The 22,218-nt window shown below is 42.5% G+C and overlaps 1 protein-coding gene and 1 long non-coding RNA gene across 4 annotated transcripts in view; one reads left to right on the forward strand and one right to left on the reverse strand.

The window, feature by feature from the left end:
• Window positions 1–22,218, forward strand: part of NHS (NHS actin remodeling regulator) — a 237,171-nt gene that overhangs the window by 112,658 nt on the left and 102,295 nt on the right. The gene's annotated exons all lie outside the window — the stretch shown is intronic.
• On the reverse strand, window positions 5,572–7,257 carry LOC310762039. The gene is made up of 2 exons (XR_014547819.1): window positions 7,143–7,257; window positions 5,572–5,994 (listed from the first exon to the last, which is right to left on the reverse strand). It is a non-coding gene; the product is annotated as an uncharacterized lncRNA (long non-coding RNA).

Consider the following 22,218-nt stretch of genomic DNA (forward strand, 5'->3'; position numbering starts at 1 on the left):
GTTCCCCTGCACTGGGCATCAAGCCGAGAGGGTGCCCCAAGAGGCACCGCAACAATTATGTAGAATGGAAGGCTAGAGGCGGGGATGACAAATTTTGACATCACACAGGTTGCCACTGAAATCTGAAAGCCTCAAGTCCACCACTGCACCCAGACAGGAATGGTTCATCAGGGTACAATAACTAGAGCAGGCTTCCTCAACCTCGGCCCTCTAGATGTTTTGAGACTACAATTCCCATCATCCCTGACCACTGGTCCTGCTAGCTGGGGATCATGGGAGTTGTAGGTCAAAAACATCTGGAGGGCCGAGGTTGAGGAAGCCTGAACTAGAGTGATATGGTTGAACCTTTGCTTTACATTCTTTCTAGACAAGCTTCTGAATACCTTCCTTTGATTTCCAAAGAAAAATTGAAGTCTGCAGGTATAACCAAAAGACATTCAGTGCCCTACCTTAGGACAATTAATTGCCTCTTACCTGACACACACCAGCTACACACTTCCTACAAGAAACGTTTGTGGTTGCAATGCCTTCTGCCTTGGCTACCTCAGTCCTGTCAAATTTATTTGGAAGTATCATTCATTTTTATGTCAGCCAAGGCTATTTCACATTTTACTCAGGTGTGCCATGAAGTGTACACTTAGCAGGGACCTGTATCCAGTCAGAACTCTCTGACTATTATCTGTATGATGTATGCAGACAATTCTCAAATAATGGTCACATTCACAATAGTATATTTTCAGTGTATGCTTTAAAATATATTAGATTTTCACATACTGTATTGCTTATTTCTAGTTGTAAAGGTATGTTTGAGATAGTAGACTAAAATGCAGGATTGCCTTCTTAGTGATTTCACCAAAACTTCCCACCATCTTTAAATTATATCAACAACAATTTTTATTCCACTTAATCACCGCCATCTCTAAGCAGTGTATGGGTTAAGGTTACCAGCCATTGTAGTATCAGAAAACTCCAAATTTTGTTGCAATGTAGCATAATTAACAGTAATTGCTCAAGACAGATTCTTGGCCAGAACAAAATAGCTTCCTGTGCAATTAATGAATAACAATTAACTGAACTGGTAAGGCAACCATGTGTTAAAATCAAGACCAGCATCTGTTCTCTGTTATCACAGCTTGAAATTGGAGTAAACATACAGCGGATTTTGCAGTAGTATTTTCTTACTTGTTTGTTTTTAAATATTCCTACTTTCCTCAAATCTACTCACGGAGAATGGTCTCTGTGTTAAAGGTATGCAAGTTGCATAGGAAATGTTCTCCAAGAAGGAGGTTGTGCCTGCCATGAAATATTCAGGTAGATTTGCACCCCGAACCTCTGAATACCACAGCTGCAGTCCTACATTGCAGTCTAAACTGGGAGCAACTGAGGTGTGGGAAAATTGGATTCCGTTCACATTTTAATGTGAACATACCTTATTCACAGTTTCTGAAACAATATGCAAGCTTAAAACAGAAAAGTCTGCATATAGGTGCGTGTATTAGTGAAAATAATAGAAAATGCATTATAATAGGAGAGCTGCTTTGCAAAAAAATGTGCATATGAGGCAAAATTGTATACAAAAATGCGTATATTAGAAGAAATTTGCATTGAAGTGCTGGAGGATTTTCATGATGACTTTTTAAAACAAAAAACAAACAAACATGAACTAGAGTGGAAATGTGAAGAACTGAATTTAAATTTGGGGAAATGAAAAACAGAGAAGAACGGAAATCAACCCATCCTTAGTAATAATATAGCATTAAATGGGGTGTCTTGTCTCCTCCCAATACCTGCTACACAGTGCTCCCTACCAGCTCTTTCCCCCAATGAAGCAGAGAGGAACCAGACAGGGACCTTTGCTGGCTTCTTAACTAGAAGTGATACTCCCATGCATTTCTTGCCAGGAAGAATTGAATGTGTAGTTTTCACCGCCTCCTGATTCCATTGTGGAGAAGGGGAAACCACAGATCCCTTGCTCCCTGTGATGAAATGATGCTCTTGAGCCATGACAGCCACAAGAAGCATAGACAGGCGTACGATCTCACTCACTCACTCTGCCATGTCCATATGATGCTGGTTTGAGCTGGCTACTGTCAGATGCTCCTCTCTGGCACTTATTTTTGTGCCATTCTCCTTCCACCTGTGCTGCTGTTTTCACTACACCCCTACACAATGAGGTGAGCAAAGGATCAGAACTGCTCAGAAACCTATGATTTTACTGCCACCTACCCAGATCATGGGACACGGGTGGCGCTGTGGGTTAAACCACAGAGCCTAGGACTGGCCGATCAGAAGGTCAGAGGTTCGAATCCCCGCGATGGGGTGAGCTCCCGTTGCTCGGTCCCTGCCAACCTAGCAGTTTGAAAGCACATCAAAGTGCAAGTAGATAAATAGGTACTGCTCTGGCAGGAAGGTAAACGGCATTTCCGTGCGCTGCTCTGGTTCGCCAGAAGTGGCTTAGTCATGCTGGCCACATGACCCAGAAGCTGTACGCCGGCTCCCTCGGCCAATAAAGCAAGATGAGCGCCGCAACCCCAGAGTTGGTCACGACTGGACCTAATGGTCAGGGGTCCCTTTACCTTTACCCAGATCAGGTGGCAGAGTGACCCAGACCAACAGGTACTGATACTAACTGCTCTCCACAGTGATATATTTTTATGATGACAGTGGTATACTAATTGTTTATTAAAAATTACATTAATTAAAACCTGCCACCTATGGAAGACTGTCCCAACCTAGCATCGGTTGCTGTCTTTGGGGTTAGTTGGGCGAGGCTCTTTCTCCCTTTTCTGATTATATTGGGATCCGTGTGAGGTTTCTAATCCAAACCTACAACTTCTTTCTGGCACTCGAAAAATGAGTATGTAGAACAACATTGCACAGCAGCCACAGCCTTGCCTGGTGAGTAAGTCGTTAAAAAGAATAATAATACTGCGCTGTTTTGTAAAAATGCAGAAACCTGCAGACAATTACAGTAATAGACTCTAAAAGTCTGCCAAGGTGCACCATGCATTTTTAGTAAATGTGGTCCCATCTGCACTTGAGAATAGTTCTGTCACTGTCGCTATGGTAATATCGCTAAAAGTAGGTAGACAGAATGTTTAATGTCTAAGCAGCCTCACTTCTGCGGCAGACTGAGGACCCCCCCCTCCTTCCCACCACGCTGTCAAATCTTCTATCAAGTAAGTACACCTTAATCAGGCTTCTAGTACATTTTCTTGTGAATGAAAAACCACTGCAAGTGAGAAAAGTGGGAGGACAGACGTAGAATGCCAGGTCTGTGGGTTCTTTTTCTTTATGTGATTTCCCCCCCTTTTTTGAGTAGAGGTCAGCAAAGCCTGTACCATTGAATTAAAAAAAAAAAAGGAACGAGAGAAAGAAAGAAAAAAAGCCCAAGTTCAGCTCCTTTCAGTTGTGTGGCTGCTGTCAGAAGGATTTGCCCAGCTTTGGAGGGTTTTGTTTAGGGGGATTGACTGATTTATTAGAGACAATGATTGGCCGGCTGCTGGGGTGCAGAGCAGCAGGAGACAGGAAAATGGCTGGTGAATTGATGCAGTCACTGAGCAGATGGAGGGATCAGCCAGAGAAACAAAAGTAAAGCTGCTACTAGCACATTGTTGTGGGGAAAGAGAATGGAATTGACCATTGGTGCAAGGCCAAGGGGAGAACTTCCTGGCTACAACCAGCATGTTTGTTTGTGTGTGTGTCTCTCTCTGTGTGTGTGAGAGAGATCACTCTCTGGACAGGAACAAGAAGGCTCCTGTGAGTTATGACATGCAGACAGATGTACGTTCCTGCCTGCCACTCTAACTGCTGCTGCTACCTGGTCTTCGTCTCAATGGTTTGGAGGCAAAACCACACCATGGCGTGAGAAACAGATTGAATGTGTGTGTGTTTGCTTCTGTGTGTATGTACTGTTATTGTGTAGCTCTTTTTCATATTTGGGGTCTAGTGTATGGCATTGTAGCTTGAGGGTGATTCAGAATCAGTTAGATTTAAAACTAGGTTATTTTTCAACAGCTAATGGATGTCTTCCAAATATATTCCATTTATTCGAGCTAGTTCCTGATTAGGCCGCAGGGGGATTTGCCATGCATTTCTATAGTATTGAGTGACTGAGGAGAGTATTTAATTATTTATTTAGGTTTTTGGATACTGCCATTCCCAACAGTGACAGGGAGATGTACAGCAAAATAAAATACAACAAAAGCCAATCCATTGAAATTGATTCACATAAAATACCCACAAGTAATATAGTAGCAGTGTCATACTTGAAGTAGACTTCACCCATCATAACACTTGGCCTGTCTTCAGCTGTCACTTAAATGAATACATTGCAGAGGCAAGGCACCCTTCTGTGGGGAGATCATTGCATAGCCATGGAGCCACTACAGCAAGCTTTCAAATCCTCAACCCGGGCAGATCTCATGGTCTCTTTGACCACATGGAAAAGCTCTGCTAGATGGCTACTTGAGAATGCATTGATGGCAGAGAAGTCATGGTAGGCATGAAGATCCTGGGATTTGTGCCACCTACCCTCTCTCTTTATGGTTTCATTGTTTTCAGCTTCCCAGAATTCCAGTGAGCTCTCTGAGTTCTGCAGTGCCAGAGTGGGCACCTAGATGTGATCCTGTCAACAGCCCTTTCAGCCTCAAAAGGAGTGCTAGCCAGGAGTTATGAGTCCACTGGATGGACAAGACTGAAGACGCACTGGCAATATTTAGAAGGAACAGTTTTTTCCCTTTCTCTTTTACCGGACTACATAGTAAAAGTAGTGTAACAATGGTGCTTATTTGGTTATATTGTGACATTCCAGATGTGCCCTTGCCTTATTCCCTCTGGTGAGTGGCAAGGCCTCCTGAGTGAGCAGGCAAGCAGCAGAGTCTCCTTAACTCCCCTTCTGTCCATTAGTATCACTTTAAAGCCAGGTGTTTGTGGTAGCCCCATGGCATACCACTTGGGTTACAGCTTCTGGCTTAGTATAGTTGATTTTCACCAAGGTTTCACCCCTTAGAAATACATATTTCCCAGATTTAATGGGATTCTTTATTCAGGTCTGAAATGTAGACTATTGTTGCAACTGACACTGTTGTGAAACCAGAGCTGGCCCTATCATTTGACAGAGGGAAGCAATCACTTCAAGTGGAAGGTGCCTGGGGGACAGCAACAATAGCCTGCAGCTATTCTTCTGGAGCACCCCAGCCATTCTTTCTCTTGCCTTTCCTGTGGCACTGAATATGGCCTGGTGCCTCAAATGATGCTCTGACATCACTGGCGTTGAAATGAAATTCAAATGCCCGTTCAGCTGGCTTCTGGGCATGGAATGGGAAGCGGGAGCCCTCTTGTACTTCGCCTCAGACAACAAAATGTCTTGGGCCAGCGCTGTGTGAGACATTTTTTCCCTATAGATCACATTTTCAGAGGTTAAAAGGAGCATGTTTCACTTTTTTAATGGATGCCCGGCAAATTATATATCTTAGCTGTGAGGCATTTTCTCCCCCTGGGACCCATTCACTCAACAATCTTGGAACTTCACAGGGCCTCTAGGATTGGAATATACATCTGGATGCCAGGTTTCTAAATCAGTAGCTGTGCTGTTCCTGTATAGGTGTGGGGGTGGGGGAAGATAATGAATGGTGAAGTTCAAATTGCATGGTAAATGATTGAAAGGAATACAGGCCAGTCCCTTTTGCTGGGACTTCTTCATTGGAAGCCATCGATCTGTCAGTTGCCATTTTGGATGCTAGATACATGGGACCACAGCTTGGCACTGATACAGATAGCCACATATAATTATTAGTTGTGGTCAAAATACACACAGTCTTCTTGCTTTATACTTCTCTGGAAGAAGTATTTGAAGAATTCAAGAGCGATACGGTTGTCTTTGGCATCTGGAACTCTTGGGAATCCAAATGGCAGGCTGGTCTGTTGTGTGCGTTTACTGTTGCCATCTCTATATCCATTTCTTCTTATGCCCACAGCAAGCATGGACTGACCCTGAGAGAACAGAATACTTACAAGATGTGGAAATCATAGCAAGTGCCCCTTTTTTCCAAATGGCTCCATATGTTGCATATCCATTTTGATCCAGGAAAATTGCATTGTGTCCCAAAGAAAGCCCCCTTAACAACTAAAGAGATGGTGATTTAATTTTCATAGTTCTTATTTTTGAACATTTAAAAAAATGTTCCTAATAGGTAGCACTGGTGATTTACCGTATTTTTTGCTCTATAAGACTCACTTTTTCCCTCCTAAAAAGTAAGGGGAAATGTGTGTGCGTCTTATAGAGCGAATGCAGGCTGCGCAGCTATCTCAGAAGCCAGAACAGCAAGAGGAATTGCTGCTTTCGCTGCGCAGCGACCCCTCTTGCTGTTCTGGCTTCTGGGATTCAGAATATTTTTTTTTCTTGTTTTCCTCCTCCAAAAACTAGGTGCGTCTTATAGAGCGAAAAATACGGTACTCTCAGAGAACTCTGTTAACAATAGGTTCCTTTTATGAGGAAGCCCTTTCCATCCATCTTTTCACATGAAACCTGAAAACGTTTTTGCTTAGGCAAGCCTATCCAGACATGCATTTTAATCTGTTTTTAGCTTCTTGTAGTTTTTAATTAGTATTGAAATGTTTTTAGGTATCACTTGTTAACTGTCTTTTATTGGTGATTTTAATGTTTCCTTTTATTTGTAAACTGCTTTGATATGTTCTTATAATCAGACACTATAAATTTTGCTAAAATAAAATAACGTGAGACAAATTATCATGGATGTCAAAACGCTGTAAAGCCTTCCTTCCATTGCACATTGAAATATAGGGGTCTTTTTTTAGACCCATGCTATTTAGCCATTTATGCCATCTCCCCTATTTTCACACACTGCAGCTGCCGCTGAGAGATTCCACATGAACGCTTAATTCTTTCAGTTGCTCAACTCGGGTAAAATATTTCCAATGGAAACTATTAACAGCCAATCTATTTTTATCTCTCGTTGCCAGTTGTTTTCTTTGTCTTAGAAAAGAAAATGCTACTAGTTCTCAATCTGTGCGGCTGGTACACTTTGGATGGGACATGTCCAAGCACTCATACAGAGGCACCAAAGCTGTTGTCAGGGGGTTGGGAACACCCAGTCAAGCCTGGAGCTGGTAGTCCTCACCTTATAAAAAAGGATCAAGCATGTTTGTGTGAATATCTTCTCTCCCTTGCCACATTTGGTGGTTGTGGGGAGTGGTTTAGGGATGAGTGCAGGAAAGAAGTAGATAGGAACCTGGGTGGCGAAGGAAGAGGACTTTTGCAGACCTAGATATAGTGACATCATTGGGAAAAGAAGTGGATATGTGGTCTTAAGAGTTTTGGAGATTGGGATGGGGCTTACATTAAACATTTTGCAAAGAGATTAAGGTGTTGTTTTGGAGTTTGCAAACTTTGGGTTGGTGCTCTGAAAAGCCATGTAACTGCATCTAGGTCTGTTCAGCTTTCTCGGTGTGTTACCATAAAACGTCACTGGCACTATTATGTTTAATTGGGCTCATAATGGTTGTTCTAGAACAATCTGGTCACAAACCTCCAAGTTGTTTTTGTGAGCAATTAGCAATGCAAATAGGATGGTGGTGGTCATCAGTGGCAGACTTTGGGCTTCTCAAGTAGAGCGGCTCCTTGCGCAGTGGCTCCCCCTCAGCCTCTTGCCTTCCATTGCTCGTTATTGTTGCAGCATCCCCTGTGGCGCCCTCTTGGCTTGGCGCCCAGTAAGTGCAAACTGGTCACACACCCCTAAATCCGCCTCTGGTGGTCATTGAGGGTGTTGGGTATGTTTAGCCTGAAGAAGAGAAGGTGATAGGATAGTCATCTTCAAATATCTGAAGGTCTGTCACATGGAAGATATGGAGCAAGTTTGTTTTCTGCTGCTCCAGAGGCTAGGCCCTGATCTAATGGCTTCAAAGGAGAAGAAATGAGGTTCCAACTAAACATTTGGACAAACTTTCTGATGGTAAGAGCTGTTCAACAGTGGAATGCACTATATCAGAAGGTGGCGGACTCTCCTTCAATGGAGCTTTTAAAGCAGAGGCTGGATGACCATCTGGCAGGTATTCTTTAGTTGTGATTCCTGCATTGCATGGGGTTGGTCAGGGTGATTCTTGGGGTCCCTTCCAACCTTATAATTGTTTTCAGGTGAATTGTGCCAATTGACTGTATCTTCTTTCTACAGAAGGATACACCACTGCATGAAAGTCCTATAGTGATCATGCTGTATTTTTAATACTTTTTTATATTACAAAACCAAATGTCCCCCGCCAATTCAGTTCCATAGCAATTAGGATAGCAGAATAGCAGTTCAGCATCCTGTTCACAGAGTGGCCAACCAGATGCAACAAACTGCCCATCTGTGATTCCTAGCCACCCAAAAAGCCTAATCTTCACAGGGGAATGAATGACCCTGTAAAAGCAAGGGAGGAGTTGGGGGCCACACTTTTAGCACAGGTAGAGCTCTTGACTTTATGCTAGATGATTGAAGCAGGGATTTTCAAGCCCTCATAGCACCACCCAAAGAACAGCTGTCTGCAGCATGTCTTAGACCCACCTATAATCACCTCCAGGGGAGGCACCAGCAATTCAAAGGTAGCGTTGCCATGAAAGAGTTGCAATGATGGGTCTGACAACCAAATCCTAATCCTGAGGAGAATTACTAAGTATAGAAGCATGCTTGCAACTCAGCATTCTTAGAATTACGGCTTTACCTAGAAATCCAGTGTCTTAAAAGGTGTTCCTTTATGTGCCATATGCTTTGAAACTTTTCTGTTATCTTTTTTTATTCTCCTTTCCCCTTAAATCTCTGGTACGAACTACCCTGCCGTTTATTTATTCAGGTGGTGGTGGATTGTCACGACCAGCCTGTGCGGTATAGCAACATTGAGCATGAGTATGCTTTGAATTAAAAGAGTGATGACATGAAAGATTAACTCTTTCCTCTTATCCACACCCTTTCCCTTGCACCCCCACCCCATAATGTCGTCACCACAAAAATAAAGAATTCCAGAGCCCACACAGGAAACATTTCTTCATTCCTCCATGTTATCGTTACATCCTGATTGCCAAATACAACAGGAATCAGACTAAGTGCTGTGGATTATGAGTGACAAAAACAATCCATTATGTCATGGCTCCTCCCATAGGCTCCTGACCTCCACAGTTATCCAGTCAGCTTGTGCTCTTTGGCTGCAAAGTTCATATTCAGTGTGCATGCAGCTCAGTGTAGTTGTTTTCTACTTTACAATGACTTTTTGCACTGGAAACAGCAGGCGTACTTAGCTTTAAATCATGTGGAGATTGTCTACTGTTTACCCTCTCCCCCTGGGCTATATACCTTTTATATTGCATAAGTGTATGCAATTAAAAGCTCATTCAGTGCAATAACCAATAATGGTTCCTCCCCATTGCTACTCAGTGCAGTTGGCCAGAGTGGCTTTCTCTCAATGCTACTCGTGCACTTGGTCACAGTGTCACTCGCACCCAGGAATAATGGGCCATTCATCCCATAGGAAGCAGTAAGCTCAGTCAAAGTGATCAGACTACTATAGAATACAAGCTGCTCTTAACTACAACCAGGCTTTTGTAGGGCTCAGGAAGTGTAGGAATAGGACTACTCTCCATTGATGTCCTGCTTCTGGGTGTGACTAATATAAAATACAGCAAGTCAAAGAGAGGTATTTGTGGTGATTTTTTGTTGGTGAACAAGAAAGGCTTTCTGGATTGTGAATGTGGAATGTGCTGTACTCCATGTGTCTAGTTGGTTTTAAATGAGATCCAGATACCTTTCTTACACCTGTAAAAAGTCTGACTAGTGATCTCTGTGTGTGTGTGCATGGAATGGCGTATCAACAAACACCAGCCCAGTTGACCTTGCTTAGTTTTATAACAAATATCTGCCAGCATTTGGTTTTTATTATACATGAACCATGACAACAGACACGAGGGATCTGTAGGATGAAAAGAAATAGGAAAAGAGGGAAACCTTGTTTGTATAGCTTATGGCACAGCTCCAGTTTAGACTAGGTTTCCAATGGCATAACAGTTTGCTTGAGCAAAATTATTGGGAAAGATTTACAATCCGTATAAAATGTCAAGTTTACACAATTTGTTTCAGATATTTTGGCTGCCTTGTGTGTATGTGTAGGTATGGCTTTGGGTGGGATAACACAGCTGATGCCATTTTATAAATAAAGGCTGGTCTCTTTTTTAAGTTGCAATAGCTGAGAAGTTCTTCACACCCCAAAATTGGGTTCCTCATCCTATGGAAAGACAGGCATGTGAATGCACGAGGAACTTTCATACACAGTATAAAGAATACACCATGTATAGCCTTCCACAGGTGGATACATAGCAGTTGAATTACCAAAGTTTATAATGTGGAATGGACTGGTGAAGGTTTTGATGTGTTTAAACAAAAGCATGGTTGACCTAGATAATCATGCAACTGTGTGGCCGCTATGGCAGAAGCTGTCACATAACTGTAGTGCTTATTGCTAATTCACCTAGAGGTAACGGAGCAGAGGCCTATAAATTATTTTTGCAAAAATGCTTTCCTGTCATTCTTGCTTCCATGACTGCCTGCCAACCCCACCCCCACCCTCAAAAAGTGGCTCTACAGAGAAATGCCAGATGTCAAGTTTGCCTATGTGCCATCATGTACCAAGTCTTCACTGGAATCCCTCATCCCCGTGGCTGAGTCAAAGATGCTCACCTGTCCATTGTTGTTGCTGAAAGCAAATCTTGTTTGGTGTTGTTATTCAGAGTAATATTTGGAAGCCTTCCCTCTTGCACCTAGTCAACCTTCCCTGTAGAATATATCAAGGATGGGGAACCTGTGGCCCTTCCCCATGTTGCTCGACTCCAACCCTCACCATCCCCAGCCAGCATGGCTAATTGTCAGGGGGTGAAGAGAGTTGTAGGCCGCAATATCTGTAGGGCACCATGATGGCTACCCCTGGGTTTATGGCCTTTGCTCTGGAGATTGTATGTCTTTTTATATTCTTTGTTGTTGTCATTAGCTTACTTTCCTCCCCGTTTCTCTTGTTTCTTGATGGAACACACCAGATAGCAAGGCTCCTTGTTGCCTTCATCACATTAAGGAAAGAGGTCTCTCCATTTCCTTAGGGATGCAGGCTGAGAAATGTTGCTGACTTCTGACGGGAGCAAGGCAGGGCTGCAAGTCCCTTCAGGCTACACAAACTCACATCCAAGCTGCAAGAGGAGCTGGGCTGCCTGCATCTGGCATTAAGCAAACTGACTTTATTTATTTATTTAGAGAGGCTGGAAAGTCAGGAGGCCACGTTGTTTAGAACTACGCTCTGTTCCTACAAAAAGAGGAGTCCCACTTGATCTAAAATGTAAGGCGAAGGCTAGAACAAGGTGATATAATAAGGATTTAAACACTGCTCCTGTACACAATGGCAGCAAAAATTAGAGCGCTGCCTGGAGACCTACTTACAGCGCAGGGTCGAAGCTGCTGACTAGTGTGAGCAATCCAGATTGATTGAGAGTCTCTTCACTCTTTATGCAGCTACTCTACTTGTTTACTGCAGATCATAAATAATATCTGTGCTGTGTTTAAAAGAAGAACAAAAAAAGAGATCAGAACAAATGGTATAAAAATGCCAACTGGATATCTACTTATAAGGTGTCACCTCACGAGAAAGTTTCCTGCAATAGCAGGATTTTCAGTGGACACCTCAAATGCCTCACTGATGGTTCCAGTCCAGCTTCTCAGCTTCTGTAATCTAGGGGGCCACCGTGTTAAAAGCACCATTATGAGTAGATAAATCTGATACAGTTGGGTGCCGTCAACCATGTCTCCATTGCAGACTTTAAGGGCAGGGCAGGGGTACTGTAAGGAGTAAGGCGGTCTTTGAAATACACTGCTGCCTGGTATGCTTTACATACCAACAGAGAAACCTTGAACTTGGCTCAGTAGCAGATTGGCAGCCAACACACATCTCTCAGCACAGAGGTTATATGATGGCTGATGCCCATCAGCATTTTGCACCTGCTGCATCTTAAGGATAGCCCCCACCTAGAGTGCATTACACTAATTGAACTTTATTAGTGCTTGGACCACCAGTTGTGCAATAGCCCCACATGTTGGCCTTTACTCCATGTTCCGCTGGATCCATATGTAAAGAGTAGATGCACATCTTACCTTTACATTTTGCCCATTAAATTCCAAGGCAACACAAACGTTATGGCCAACATGATTGCTATGTGAAGCAGCTATAGTGTTTGTGGCAGGCAGCCTTTACAACCTCTTGGAGATGAAATGTTTAGAGGTTTTCTGTGAGCCAAGCCTATAGAAGAGTTTGCTTGATCTCTATGGATCACACTTCCAGCCCAGGTTTGCCAGTTCTGTTGATCACACATGGCAAAGGGTGTGGGTAGTTTGGAGGAATAAATTGGGTGGGGTGGAGTCACACAGCAGTGTTTGTGTATATTAGGTCACACAAGATAGAATCTGGTTATCTAAGCAGAGATAGTTAAATCCAGAAGATTTCAAATTATTTAAAAGCTGCTATATGTTTTGTCTTAAAATGAGACCGTGAGAGAGAGAGAGAGTGCAAAACTATTTAATGAAGTGGTTTCTGCAGATCTACAAATTTGTGACTGAGAGAGGCCCAGAAAAAGCCTTTGATTTAAACCTCCAAAATAATGGTGCACTCAAACATCCAAGATCTTCATAATGTCTATGCAGACAGCATGCTCCCCCACCTCCACCCCACCAGACTGCTTTTTGAAGTTTGTTTATATGTCTACTGAGCCGACAAGTTATGGGATTCCTTTTACCCTATTATTATGTTCCCTAGTACACAACATCTTAATTATTGGACACTCTCCAAATACTTTTTCTTTTGAAGAGCCTTCCATCAACGGGAAAAGCAGCAGATAATAGTCCTTAAGCGGAGTTAAACGCAACATGATGACTACAAATGCATTCTTGTGGCTTAAGTCTGGGCTGATTTCATTTAGTGTTAAAAACATTGGCTTGGAAAAAAGCAGGGGCATTTTACACTGCCGATAGGGCATTCCCAAGCTAAACCTCAGATGTTTCGGTGGTGGTTATCTATTTGGAGCAAAGAGAGGCTCTCATCCTGACTACAGCAAAAATAATTTTTGCAGACTTCGAAAAATCACTTATTGGAGTAAGGATTTGCACAAACACTTTCTTGTGTTTTGATTGACATCTCATAGCAAGCCATAACTTGAAATGTTAGATGATGGTAATACATAGCATACATGCAGACTAAGGGCTGGTTGATACAACCATTATTTATGATGATTAACAACTATTCAAACTGCCACTTTATGGGGCTTCCATTCAAGGAAAAAAGCAGCACCCAGCACCTCTTCCCTCTTTTCGATTTCTCCTGTTGATATAATTTTTCAGAATTTGGCCAGATACCTAACTGGCTTAAACTTTCATGGCTCCTTCTGCTTATTTTATATTGTTTAAAAGCGTTATTATTTATTTATTTATTTTATTGAAATAAATACATTCATTTATTTTTAAAGTGATAAAAACGGGGGGGGGGAGGAAAGATTGATCAGACAATAAGGAATAGGATAGATATTCCCTACTTTAATATTGCGATTAAAAGGGATGGAGAGTACGATCTTTTGAAGGGTCCTGGCTTCTAGGATAAGAATTTTTTCAAGATTCATCTGAATTTAGCTACTACCCCTCATCAAAAATATATGCATACGTACCCTCTCCCTTCCACCTTCCCCCAGGTGCCAATGTCTGTTTTCTCCAGACTTTGTTGTCATATGACAAGCCAGGCCGGCAAGCTGAAAGGTGACTGCTGGAATCTTCCCATTCCTCTCAGCTGTCAAGTTGATTCAGCTCAAGACCTGGCCTGTGGAAAGCTGTGCATAAGAGGCTGAGGCCATGTGCGCTGTTTTCCCACTGATGTATAATTCCTGGCAGAATGGTTACAGTTGCTGTGTTTGAGGAACAGAAATTTTGATTAATAGAATAGACAGGAAGTAGATGGGGGGGAGAATCCGCCTCTCACACACTGTGTCTTGCCTTTTTTTTGAGAAGATCAGGAACAATAGTATCCTTGAGCTAAATTTTTCAGGAACTGTCTCTTCTTCTCTGTTGTTGGGGCACTGAGAGGGTTCCCACAAGGCAGAAATGCAGCACGGTATCTAGATAGATAGTTAAGTGAGTGCGATGCCTTTTAGCCATGCAATGCAATTTCCCAGCCCTCTCCTCTCCCCACACCTCCTATATCTTCTCTGCTTTTCCCCAGCCCTCTGGAGCAGATTTAAGGGACATGGGGGGGCACGTGGGGAAAGGAGAGGATTCAGAAATTACCACCCAAGGCCTTGGAAGAAGGTTGTTCTTACCTTATTGTCCTTTTACCTGCAAGACAACTACCCTTGTCATTAGGAATAGATGAATCTGTCCATTTTGGTTTCTATCAGTTTCTCATTTTTTTTCAAAGCTTACGTTCATTTTTGCATTATACACATGTTCATGCTCATTTTCCCCAAAAGATACATTTTTGTACCTAATTCTGTATGCAATTATCATTAACATCATTAACAATATATTGCCTGATATTTTATTTATTTATTATATTTATATCCCACCCTTCTTCCACGAAGCAGCAGGGTGACAGTTTTTCCAATCATTTTCTCTCAATACATTGCAGTTTTGTATACGTGTTTCTCTACTAAATTCTCTTTTACAAAATAATAAGTTTTTAAAAATGTTATTAACATAAAATCAAACACTCAAATTAAACAAACAAATGTATTAAAAGTTACAAAACATAGCAGCAGTACAGAGGTTGCATTTTCCGAATAGAGATCAGATAATGTAGAAAAATAAAAGTAGCAAAACACATTGTAAAAGCCAGATTTTGTGATTTGGTGGGATAATATATTTTTGTTTATCCAAATTTGACATATAAGAAATGAAATCCTACCAAACAGTGCAGAAATATTCCATCTCTTCCTTACCTTTGGAAACACATAATTTGTGAGTTCTTTTCTGTGTAATAGCCAGAATCCATGTAGTCTTCTATCACAATGAGAATTTTGAGTCCTGCAGCGTCTTCCATTTATGAGCCAAAGAAGCTGGTAAGAAATTCCTTAGATCAGAAAAGTACTGTTTGATCATCCCATAAGTTCAAAAGTGCAAGTTGTGGGGAAGCTTGGATGGGGCATTTACTTCTACTTTTTTTGATGTTTGTTCCAAAATATCAATCCAAGCTTTTGATGCCAGAGGGCGTTCTCTTTTTGTACGCATCTTTAGTTAGAGAACTGCATGACCACATTCAGAGGATTTCGAAAGATGGCTGTGTTTTAGTGTGCAGATTGGTTTAGGACTAGGATATTGTGAACAGATCAGAATTTGTCCCTCATCCATGCTTGTACCTTACACAATCCAAGCATCTTCAGAATCTAAGACTGCCGTCCTATATAGTCCTACATACCAGGAAGTATCCTTTGTTGAGGAATTGGTGATTAATCTATGGAATGTGGGGATGACCAGCTTTTAAAAATTAGATAAATGCATGGAGTAGAAGTTTATTAATGATAACCAGTCATTATAGCTATAGGGAACTACCAGATCCTGCCTCTGAATACCAGTTGTTGGGAATGACAGGTGAGGAGACCACTGTTACTCTCATATCCTGCTTGAACCATGGGCACCCAAGTTGGTCACTGTGAGAACAGGGTACTTAAATGGATCTTGCTTCTCAGTAAATAAATATACATGGGATTGTGCACTAAATATAAAAACACAACCTAACAATAAAAATTGCTGCCATCTTGTTTTATTCTTTTGTTATGAGAGAAGGGCAGGCAGACCTTGAGTCAAAATCATGATGCCGCCCTCTCTTTAAGCCTAAAACAAAAACAAGCACCATGAGAGCAAAGCCTTTCAAAGGCCTAAGTACCAGCTGGTTCCCCTTGACATAGCTGACTCCTCTTAAAATGTGAAACCAAAGCAGTCACTTTCACAAAAACGGGACACAGCCCTGAATATTAATCAAAATGTTTCAGAGGCATAAAATGGAATAACATAAAATGATAACTTCTAGCCCATTACTTGGCTACAGATAAAGAACATCAGCCAAGGCTTGCAAGCTTGCATGTCATCTCTCCATCCTTTAGTTCAAGGCACTGGCTGCCAACCAATTTCAGGGCCCAATTTTAAGTGCTGGTTTTAGCTCAGGACCATAATACCTCCAGGACCGCTTCTCCTCATATGTACTGACCTGGACCCTGCAATAATCATTGAAGGTCCTTCTTCAGGTGCCTTCTCCACGAGAGGTCCAGAGGGCGGCAGCATGAGAACGGGCCTTTTCTGCAGTGGCTCCCCATTTGTGGAATGCTCTCCTGGTGCATCTTTAGGCACCAGGTGAAAATGTTCCTCTTCAACCAGGGCTTTGACAAATTAAACAGTCTGTGGCCATTTAAACTTGGCTGTGTGTGTGTTTCGTTTGTTACTGTGGTACGTATTTTTATATTGTAAACCACCCTGTGATATTCAGATGAAGAGCAGCATAGAAATTTAATAAACAAATAGATTAGATTTTAAAACTCCAAGGTGGAGTTTGCCATGTAAGGATTTCCTTTGCTGTTCCAGCTGACGCACAGTCATTAATTGTTATGCGGTTTTCAAGACACATATAGACTAAAGACTTTTCTCATTTATTTATTTTTCAAGATACAACATCCAATGCAGGTTTAGCATAGGGTGTGGCTTCCAAACTTCCACTGCAATAATCCAAGAAAGTAAATAGGGATCTTATGGTAGGTCACTGGGAGATTTACAGTAGATCTTTGAGGGTGTCTGAGTCCCAATAGTTTCCTAATAGCAAGCCAAATTAGCAGTGGGAGGAGAAACCTCTGCAGTTGCTGCCCCACTTCTCTCACAGCCTCAGTTTTCCTCACCTGTATAATAGGCATATTCAATGGCTGCCTTCCACCAGGTGTCTGTGTAATTCTACTCACCTGTAGTAACTGAGCAACTTTATAATGCATATATAGGTCATCCCAACATACGGTTCCTGTTGCAGTAGGTCCTTTATTTATTTATTGGCATTCATATTCACCATGAGGTCCCAGGGTGGGTTAGAACAATTTAAAAATGTTTTTACCTCCTACCACACTGTTTTGCACCTTGCTGCAGTGAGTGGAATTTAGCATACTTGTTATAAAGACAGGCAGAGAGAGATCAGACCCTACAAGTGAGCCTAGTATCTGCTTTTCTCTGCAATAGGTCCTTTGGCATCTTAGATGCTGTTAGCGTGCCCACCTTTTTGATACTTTTTAATATTCTAATTGAAAATCCAGCAGGAAGGAGGAAAGTGCCAGAGAATACAGCCCCTCCCCCAGGCAATGAGACTTTCTGAGCTCTAGATAATCCAACAATTAACCAGCCAGGAGACTGGATAAGGGAGAGGAAAGAGAACATTATTTGTGACATGCAGATGGATTATAGAATGACTGAATTTGCAGACTGATAAGCCTTCCTGACTCCCAACTGCATTTGTACTTTAAATATGGCAATAGAGCCAGGCATCCTTATTTTATAATGTTGCTAATATAGTTTAAATATTGTGCAAACGGTATCAGTAAAACTTTAGTTCTCTGTGGCAGGTTTCTTCCAGATTTAGCGTGCCGCATAAGCCAGGTCACCTACTGCAAGTTGATAAGGAGGGAAGTAACTCATGTGAGGAAGAAAACAGGTGATAAAAGAACAGTTTCTGAACTGGAAACTTAGTGGTCTTTTCACCAATGATCAGCTTGTTGGGTGGGGCAGAGTCGCTAGGTTAGCTTCCTGGCAAGTAATAATAACAGTAATTCCAAGTAATTATCATTTATTATTATGTATTGAATTTATAAACATTCATACCTTGGAAGTCGAACGGAATCCGTTCAGGAAGTTGGACATTCGGCTTCCAAAAGAACGTTCAAAAACCGGAAAACTCACTTCCGGGTTTTGATAATTCGGGAGTGGATTTCTTTGGGAGCCAAGGCATTCGAGATCCAAGGTACGACTGTACTGCCTGGAGGTCTCAGGGTGGTTCACAAAAAAGAGTAATAATAACAACAGTAATAATAACAATAATTTTATTATTTATGTCTCACCTGTCTGGCTGGGTCACCCCAGCCACCCTGGGCAGCTTCTAGCACACATAAAAACATCAAATATCAAACATTAAAATCTTCCACGTACATTATGCATTTAAATATTCAGATGTCTTTTAAAAGTCAAATAGTTATTTATGTCCTTGACATCTGATGGGAGGGTGGGTGCCACTACTGAGAAGGCCCTCTGTCTGGTTCCCTGTAACTTCACTTCTCTCAGGGAAGGAACTGGCAGAAGTCCTTCAGAGCTGGACCTCATTGTCTGGGCTGCATGATGGGGGTGGAGACGCTCCTTCAAGTATACAAGTACAAAGGTCAGCATCAACACTTTGAAGTGTGCTTGGAAACAGTCCTCCTGCACATGTTATTATTCCAAGATGTTTCGGCTGCACGTGGAATTGCTTGTGGGTCACTGTGAATTCCACTCACCATAGATAACTGTGAGGGATGTGTCAACTCAAAATCCCCAGAGGAGTTCAGAGCATGTGAGAGAACATACAGTCACTGGGTAACTACGAAGAAGAAGAAGAAGAAGAAGAAGAAGAAGAAGAAGAAGAAGAAGAAGAAGAGTTTGGATTTGATATCCTGCTTTATCACTCCCCAAAGGAGTCTCAAAGCGGCTAACATTCTCCTTTCCCTTCCTCCCCCACAACAAACACTCTGTGAGGTGAGTGAGGCTGAGAGACTTCAGAGAAGTGTGACTGGCCCAAGGTCACCCAGCAGCTGCATGTGGAGGAGCGGGGAATCGAACCCGGTTCACCAGATTACAAGTCTACCACTCTTAACCACTACACCACACTGGCTCTCGTCACATGTTCTCAGGCTAACCTCGCAGGGTTCTTGGGAAATAAAATAGGGGAGGGGGAAATAGAACCATGAAGGCAACCTTGAACTTATCAGAGGAAAGACAGGCTATAAACGTAGTTAATTATAATCATGGGCTCAGGTTGTATATTTGCGAAAATAAGCTGTAAATCATAAAGACACCACAGTCTCCGCTGTCCCTCATTCTGAGGAATCCAAACCCTGGGTAAGGGCCTGGAATCTCGCACCACTCGGAGATTATCAGCCCTTTTCTGTTGCCAAGCAGCAATATTTCATCACACACAGTGTCAGGCTTTCAAGAGAACTGACATTAATAGCAGTGTCTTTGGCTGCATCTCCATGATATTTCGTGATGCGTGAAGCGCACGGGGGCAGAGCTCAGGAAGCGCTCGCTCTTTGTGCCAAGTGCAATAAGCACAGTGAGGGGTCGGAAACTTTCTCCCTCCTTTCACCGCACCATCCAATCTTGCAGTGGGAAAGTTTCAGCCGACGTGTTATTAAACTCTCTTGAGCTTTGGTCAACACAACGCAGCACACACTTATTGGAGATTGCAGGTTAGAAAATTATCTCGCAGAGAGGAAGCCTTTTTGTTACCAGCTGGGCTTTCAACAGCATAAGTGATCAAGGCTGGACATGGGCTTGGGAATGGTACCTGCTGCCGAAATATTACCACTGAACAAGCATTGGGAGGGGCAGGCCCTTTGCCCAGTTTGAGGTCAGCAGAAAAAGCCTTCCATGGAAGATTGCTGCCTGGGATCCCCTTTGCCCAGTTTGAGGTCAGCAGAAAAAGCCTTCCATGGAAGATTGCTGCCTGGGATCCCCTGCAGGGAAAATGTGAGCTGTTGTGCTTGGCTAAGGTTCTTCCTGCATTCGATGGGCTCCTGGGGTCTCCACGATTAGGCTGGAAGTGGAGAGAAGACAAGCTCCTTCTGCCATGGCTAGGAAACCGCTCTATGCAGCTTGCAGTGTGCCTTTGAGCTGCAGGAGCCTCCTCTCTTAATTCCTGACCAGGGATGAGGGAGAAATGTGATTCAGTTCGCAATTACAGGCAAACCTGCCTAATTCACTCTTTCCTAAATTATATACAATGGTACCTTGGGTTACATACGCTTCAGGTTACATACGCTGGGTACAGACTCCACTAACCCAGAAATAATGCCTCGAGTTAAGAACTTTGTTTCAGGATGAGAACAGAAATTGTGCTCCGGTGGCACGGCCTCAGCAGGAGGCCCCATTAGCTAAAGTGGTGCTTCGGGTTAAGAACAGTTTCAGGTTAAGAATGGACCTCCAGAAAGAATTAAGTACTTAACCCGAGGTACCAGTGTACAAACTGAAACACAGCCATCCTTCCCAATTTTGCAATGCAGCTCTCCAGTACAAAAATGCACGGGGGAAGCAGACATAAAAATACTAGCATGCCAAAATGCGTCATATAAGAGAAATTGCTTTGCAAAAATGTGTATATTAAGATAAATATGCACAAAAATATTGGTGAATTTTCACAAGGACTTAAAAAAACACCCCGCAAAGTTATGTGGAAATGTGGAGAACTGTACTAAAGAGAGGAAACATGGGAAAGAGAGAACCTGAAATTGTCGGATTCTCCCATCCCTGATGCAAAAGCTGGGGCCTTGAGTCCCCCCTAGAGGAACTCAACCCCATGCCTAGTAGAGGGAGCCGCTGGAGGCTTCCACTTTCACTGTGTTTCTGCGATATTGATCTCAGTTCCTTGGCAGAATTGTCTTTCATTCCCTGTGTGGTTCTTGAACCCTTATCCCAGGCACGCTCTATGCTCACTATTCAGCCCCCCAGCTCAGAAAGTTACATGGGTGCTCTGTTGTACGTCTTCTTCCTCCCCTTTGTATGTATTGTGCTCATGAAGCAGGGGATTGTGAAATAATAATGACCTGTTTTTGTGTGTTCCATAATGCTTGTAAAGAACTTGTAAATTCAAGAAAGACCATAGAAGATGTTTGGTGTACTTATTTATATGATTCTATGGGATTATTAATCTATATGATGGTTGTTATTATTCTTAGGCAGCCAACACTAGCCCAGCAGTGCAGCTGCTTTTTTCTAGCGTCTCTATAATTCAGCTGTATGCATTGCCAATCTAAAAATAAACATGACTGAGGCTTTTGGCACTTCTTTTTGTAGTGAGATCTCTGGAGCCTAGCATGGTGCCTGGTTTTTTTTTTTGTTGTTGGTTTTTTTTTTGCAAATGCTTTAGCGCTCCAGCCCAGTGTGGCGGGTGGGCAGAATGGGAGTCTGAGGTAGTTTGGGCCTATATGACAAGTTCTGAAAAGAGACTGGACTTAGAGATGCAATGTTGTGTTGGGGGGAGGAACATGTGAGAGCTTTTCTAATGACTTCTTAACTAATTGACTTGACTTTTGTTGGGAGACAGCCAGAGGCTGAAAGGGATTAAAACTGTTAAAAATGAAACACTTTGATGTGGCTGAAATCCTATTAAATTTTGGATAGAGGATTTCTTTAGCAATGTTATATCTTAACCACAAAAGCCTCACATGGAGAGCTGCTCACATAAAATTCTGCTTGATTCTCCCCACCCCACCCCTCTCCTTATTTTTAAGGAGGAAAGGAATCTGCCAAGGAGCATACTTTTAGAACAGACTCGTTCTTAGATGTTCAGAGGGCGTGTCTGACAAAGCTTCTGTGCAGTCTAGGATGAGGAAGAGCAAATGCATTGTTCACTGCTCAGAACTCTGATCCAGAATAAGCCTTTCTAGAGGCAAGGAGACTTTCCTGGCCAGCATGCCATTTTGTGTGCCATTGCTCCCTTTGTCTAAGCAAGAAGGTGGGTAAATTCATGGCTGCCATCCTTAACGTCACCTGTTACAAGCCTGATTCCAGACAGGGTTCTAGAAAGGGTTTATTGATCCTTGTTTAACCACTGTGAAGCTGATAGTTTTTGGTAAGGGGATGGGTATTGTGGTCATTTCTAGGTTTGTGATTAGACGTTTATGGTGATCGTTGTCATCTGGTTTCCTCCAATATCATCATTCTTTTGTTAGCTTCATTCCATTGAGGTGTTGCCTGATGCAGAATGTACAGGCCCAAGGCGTTCTACCGCCTGAAGTGAGGCCCAAATACTATGGTTAGTACCATTCAGACACCTTATTGTTTATTTAGAACATCGTAACAGGTTATCATAACCAATCTCAGGGCAGGATACAATAGAAGTAAAGCTCATCCAAATGAAACAGTCACAGTAAGAAAGGCACTT

The sequence above is a fragment of the Podarcis filfolensis genome, assembly GCF_964270895.1.
Source record: "Podarcis filfolensis genome assembly, chromosome: 4".
NCBI lineage: Eukaryota > Metazoa > Chordata > Lepidosauria > Squamata > Lacertidae > Podarcis > Podarcis filfolensis.